This window comes from Lucilia sericata, unplaced genomic scaffold (assembly GCF_015586225.1).
Source record: "Lucilia sericata isolate MDLA Ls3-8-SP2 unplaced genomic scaffold, ASM1558622v1 Contig000463F_arrow, whole genome shotgun sequence".
In the NCBI taxonomy this organism is placed as follows: domain Eukaryota; kingdom Metazoa; phylum Arthropoda; class Insecta; order Diptera; family Calliphoridae; genus Lucilia; species Lucilia sericata.
This window is the reverse complement of record NW_023994478.1, coordinates 200,109-206,659: the sequence shown is the minus strand read 5'-3', so window position 1 is coordinate 206,659 and position 6,551 is coordinate 200,109. Positions and strand designations below refer to the sequence as shown.

At 28.1% G+C, this 6,551-nt stretch overlaps 1 long non-coding RNA gene across 1 annotated transcript; it reads left to right on the top strand.

The window, feature by feature from the left end:
• The first annotated feature begins 2,849 nt into the window (after positions 1 to 2,849).
• LOC119605203 lies at positions 2,850 to 3,672 on the top strand. The gene is made up of 3 exons (XR_005231571.1): positions 2,850 to 3,151; positions 3,220 to 3,461; positions 3,534 to 3,672. It is a non-coding gene; the product is annotated as an uncharacterized LOC119605203 (long non-coding RNA).
• The last annotated feature ends 2,879 nt before the right edge of the window (positions 3,673 to 6,551 follow it).

Here is a 6,551-nt window from a genome sequence, read left to right as displayed (position 1 = left end):
CACTGTTAAAAACTGGAAGACTATTATATTTTAAGTTTCTCTCGATTCGAGAAAATTACAGAAACGAAACAGGAAACGAGGTTTTTTCAATAACTCACCATTTTCTCGCCAAATTGCATCGAATATTTTGTTCATATTTTACGGATATTTTATATAATTATAAAAATATATTTACCTTTAAGGATTAATGTCAATCATATATATGTCTTATACCAAGTTCACACAAGCAGTTGAATTACTTAAGGGCCCTTCAGACGATCACACTTTAAATACTACAAGTCTAATGGAAAAGTAAAATGAAATTCCATCCGTATGACAAAAAGAGAAGAAAAGTCGTATATTTATATTTTTTGTTTTTACACGATTGGAATAAAACAATAAGTAAGATGGAAACATCTGTTTCACTTTTTTGTATGTGTTTACATAAAAATACATCCCTGATCTAATGCGACTTGCGTGTTTTTTGAATCATTTCAAAAAATGAAGAGATCCATACGACTGTCAAATTTTCCATCCGTATTTTCTCTCAATGTTTGATGATTTCGTTACATATTGCGTTTAGACGATCCCATCCGTTCTCTTCTACACAAAATTTTGACAGATCATATTACTTGTGTGTTCGTGTGAAGGGGGCTTCAATTCGGCCTCTGAATGACGATAGCCAATTAACCCGTTTCTACGACACATTTGTAATCCGTTTCGCCATGTTGTTTTTTTTTTCATTCATTATTTTGTAATTTTTTTGGAATATTAGTGTGTGTGTTACACAAATATTTTCTATTTATTTGCATTTTTTTTTGTGATTTTATTCGCAGCTGAAATTTTGTATGGCCAATCATGTCATTCAGTATATAATTGGGGGTTAAATGATGAATGAGAGCGTGAATTACGAATAATTGCATCATGTGATCGGGGTATTAATTATATATTTTTTCTAATTTCTTTACTGTTTTATTCCCTTCTTTATTGTTCATAAGTCATGGAGATTTTCTTAAAATTTTGAAATGTGTTTAACAAAATTGCTAAAAGTTTGAAACTGGTTATTTGAATCTGCCGTCTGAAGGGTTTCCCTTTCATGACTATACCTCAAATACGATTTACGCTATATAATGGGGATTCAAACTCAAATTCCAGTTAATACAAATATATTTTACGCAAGATCATGGTTTTATTAGATTATTTCCTAAAATTAGTTAATTTTTTTTAAATATTTCTCACTAAATGATCGGAAGAATTTGTAATAACTTTTACAATTTTTGGTGAATTGCTGTGTTTTATATCTTATTGGAGCGATAATTGAAAATATTCAAATTATTTGCTGTAAAAATCCAAAAAGACAAATTTAGTGCCAACATTTTTGTAAAAATCGTTTTCCCCTTCAGAGCCGTGATGCCACCAGTTATCGTAGTTCTATTGCGCTAAATTTTTCCAGAATACATTTCTAAAACTTTAAGTATAAGCACAAAGTATACAGAGGCGTCACGGCAAAAAATATATTTGAGCAAAATCAAAACATTTTTAAGAATCGATGAATCTGAATTAAAATGCCTATAAAGAAAAATAATCTTAAGTAGTATTAACGAAAAATTTTAGTAAATCCTTAACGAAAAAAATAGTTAAATATACAGGTTTTTTATTCAAATCTACAGAAATTTTATTCATATAAACGAATTTTCTTCATATTTAGTAATTTATTTTTGTTAAAAAATTTAGTCATTTTAATCTGTTGATTTGAATAAATTCCCAGCAAAAAAAGTGTGGAAAAAGATGTAGAATTTTCATCACAACTAGTAACTCGAAGTGCTTCAAATTAAGGTGAAAAAGGTGGAAAAAGACGTAGAATTTTCATCACAACTAGTAACTCGAAGTGCTTCAAATTCAGGTGAAAAACCTATGAATTTTACACTAACGTGTCATTGGAGGGATGTTGTTAATTTTTGACAACTTTGAACTACATTTAATCTTATCTTTAGAAGCTGTAAAAACCCGACATTTGTATGTCAAAAATAAACCACATTCTTTCAAGGAATGCTTAAGTAAATTTCATAGGTTTTTCATCAAAATTTGAAGTACTTCGAATATGATGTTTGTAGTGACTTTTCTACATCTCTTTCCTCATTTTTAACTGTGTTTTCATTTGTAAGGATATGTTTGGTTTATAAAAGCGAAAAGTATGCAATCGCATTTTTAGATGTGATTAAGATGTCGTTTGTAAAGTATGACATCAATTATTTTTTGCTGGGTTTCTTTATATTTACATCCAAAATTTTGTTAAATCAACAGAAATTTAGTTAAAACAGTATTAAAATAGTAAAATCGCAATTATTCAAATCTACACCTAAAATAGTTAATTTTACATCTTTGAAGGTGGTTAACTTGAAGAATATATCGTTAATTTAAATAAATTTTTTTGAAGAAATTTCTTCATTTCTCACAATAAAACATAAAAAAACAAAATAAAATACAAAGAAGAGGAAATAATGAATTAGGGCTGTAGCTTTAAAGAAATTTCGTTATATTTAACTATTTTATTTTATTTTATTTAAATTGAATAAAAACATGTAGAACTGAAGAAATTTCTTAGTTTTTTTTTTCGCAATATAAAAGAAAAAATTAAAAGAATACTTACATATGTACATTATTACACATTGTGGTTCCCTTTAAAGTGTTTGTGTTATCAAATAATTATTTTAATAAATAAGGTTGAAAGTTAAGAAAATTTGATTGCACAAAATATTAAATATGTTATGATTGTCAGGTGGTTGAGTGAAACAATGGAGTTTAATTTTAACCCAAAGTTAACCTTTATTTAAAAACAATAATTAATAATAAAACAGATAACAAATTAATTTAAAATAGTTACCGCGTATATGACTGTGTGATGTTTACTAGACGACTTAACAATGTACAATAAACATAACAAAAAGTAATAGCGGCAAACTATGTATGTATGACAATATAAAAGTATGTATATAAGACAATATAAAAACGACAGTTATAATTTTAGTACAAAGAACATAGAAGTTGCTTATTTATTGTGCTTATAAATACGAATTTTAAATGTCTTTTAATATGAAGTGTTTTATACTTATGAAAAAACATATTGCGTCAATTTATCTACAAAAATAGCTGAAAGTATTGTGAATCTCTGGTAAGACCTCGTTGTATTTTTATATAAATATAAATACATATAGCACTGATATTTGTTTTATTATTTAGGAATATTACTACATAAAGCAATCTGGAAGGAAACCCCAAGATAAATTATACAACAAATATTTGAATATAATGCGTAAGCTGAAATAATATGGCGTTGTCCAAGAGAGGTCTTATTCCAATAAAGCACTGGATACATAAGTACAAACGAATTTAAATTCTATTTGGGTGCATCAAAAAATGACCGGCTCCACGTTGTGTCACATGCGAAATGTGCTTCTGACATATTAAACAAATGGTCACAGGTAAGTTATTCTTTAAAACTCAACAACATAAATATTTATACATTTAATGTCATGTTTGTCTATTTCTTGTAGGTAGATAAGGAATTTAATTATATCCAAAAACAGTGTGTGAAGAAATACACCTAGGCCAATATCGGGCCTGTTCTACGCTCATTAACCAGTGCCTCAGGTAGGAAAAGAACCCACCACCTCCGGTCTAACAGACTAGAACACTAACCACTAACCTACCGGAGGCCATTGTGTGAGTGAAAGTAAGTGTTCAAATATTTTATCCATATATAATTAAGGAAATATATAATTTTATTTGTTTTCCAGATGGTCGTTGTATTATAAATTTTTTACCTTATTTTACCGCCAACCTTTTACAACCGTCTTTTTATATCGTCAACAAAAACGTGTACAAGATTTACCATAAGAGACACTCAACGAAGCTTTATTATTGATGACTTATGTTTAAAACATATTTAGTTCACACCTATGAAAACATTTCATATAAAACCTTAAAAAACGTATTTTTTACTCATTACTTAAAACGTATTTAAAAATTGTTTCACGATATTAGCTTAAATGTTAATTTACTTATTTATATTAGTTCTTATAATAATTTTGTAATTTTAATTTAATTATATAATTTAGCTTTTTATAATTAAATATTATTATTAATAATTTTATTTTGTCAAACACATTTTCTTTAACTATCAATGACAATATTATATAAGTTATAAACAGTAAAGAAAAATTACTTTACTGTTTATAATTTATATAAACATTGTCTCAGATAATGAAAGAAAATGTTAGAAATTAACTAAAATATGGTACTAAAAATGTGGACAAATTCTTCATTATGAATAAAAATATTATTAGTGAGAACTAAATTCATTATTTAAATTGAAGAAATTTCTTCAAAAACAACTAAAACATATATTTAAATTAACTACCTCAATTAATAAAAAATAAATAATTAAAATAAAAATATTTTGGTTCTGTGTAGTATTTTGTCAATCTTTTAAAATAAGTAAATGTTATGATACATTTCGGTATAATATAACAAAACACATGTATGTCCAAAATTGCAGACCACTAGCTTATTATCTCTTAACTTTATGAACATTTAAAACTTTAAAAACGAAAATAAATGCCTTGAAACATTTCTTGCTTTCAGGCAACTATAGCGCCATATGATTTGCATAAATGTTAGTGTCAAATAAAAGCTTTCTTTTTGCATACATTACAATTTTATGTCCTAAATACAGATTTCATAACCTCAAAAATAAATTCACATACAGTGGTGGCCATGAGGTTAGCACATTTGGTATCTGTTAAATATAACATCAAATATTTCCAATAGTTCTTAACTTTTTTAACAAAAACCTTTTTTATGCGTAACACATGTCTTCGAGGATTACTACACATTACATTTTGTTCCACTAATTTGTTGCACAGAGGTTTTTGTCTTTCCAAAGTAAAATATCTGGACATAAATTTAGCACAAAGTAAAGAAAATCATTAAAAAATTAAAAATAAAACATAACAACCTGTGCCCCGTTTCTGTAATTCTCGCATCGAGAAAATCAGTCTGGTACTGCTAAATGTATCTAATTTCACTTAAAATTTTATATTTTGTAGAATAGTTGCACATTTTGATAATATCTTTTCTTCTCCTGGACATAATCTTCACCAGAACCCACTAGAAATTTCATGACATAAATTTTAACTTTCAGGCCTTAATTTGGCAAAATTGGGGATTTCTGTTTTTATTTGTTGCTCCATATGTATAGAACCACCACTACGCCCGGAAAACGCCACCAGGAGAAGAAAGCATGTTATCAAAATGTGCAACTATTCTACAAAATATAAAATTTTAAGTGAAATTAGATACATTTAGCCGGTTGTTTTATTTTTAATTTTTTAATGATTTGTTTTATTTTGTGCTAAATTTATGTCCAGATATTTTTGGGGATAAATTTACTTTGGAAAGAAAAAACCCTATATGCAACAAATTAGTGGAATGTAATGTGAAGTGATCCTCGAAGGACATGTGTTACACATAAACAAGTAAGAAAGTATAGTCGGGCGTGGCCGACCATATGATACCCTACACCAGTTATGAATATTAAATGTGATTTATTTTTCATAATAAAGCATTTATCTTCAATATTCCCTTGTTCCGATACATTTAAGCAATTTATGGATGAAAAACTAATTTTCTGAAAGAGGCTTTATATGGGGGCTATTGGCAAATATGGACCAAGCCCGATAAAATTTTGTGAATATATTTATATTGACATAATATTTTATTGTGCTGAATTTCATCGCTATATTTGTGTTAATAAGCTAATTTGGGGCATTCAAGTAATTTTCTGAAGGGGACTTTGTATGGGAGCTAGGGTCAAATGTGGCCCGATCTTTATGAAATTTGGCAGAGTCATCAAGACTTCTATAAAACTTAGTTGTGCCGTATTTTATCGATATATCTGTATATTTAACACAATTATGAGCTCAGAAGCCCTTTTCGGGGGGTTCTGTTGTATGGGGGCTAGGTGAAATAATGGACCGATTTTAACCATTTTCAATAGGCTTCGTCCTTAGGTCAAATAAAACGTGCGTGCCAAATTTCATCCAATTATCTTGAAAATTGCGACCTGTACTTTGCGCACAGCCAGCCAGACGGACGGACGGACATAGCTTAATCGACTCAGAAAACGATTCTAAGCCGATTGGTATACTTTAAGGTGGGTCTAGGACGAATATTTTTGTATGTTACAAACATCAGCACAAATCCAATATAGGGTATATATTGGATTTAGTGGTGTAGGGTATAAAAATAATTTGTTAAAAATGTTAAGAACTATAGGAAATATTTGATGTTATATTTAACATATACCAATTGTGATAACCTCATAGCCGCCACTGTATATAGCAAAATTTTTAGCAATTTTAACACATTCACTATGAATTCATACATAATAATGACATATAATTAAAATTATGTTTTCAAATGAGGCGAAAAAAATGTTTGAAAAAAAAATTATTAATATTGTACTTTGATTCGATATAAAAATATACGAGAAAGCTACTTCAAATGCCTAT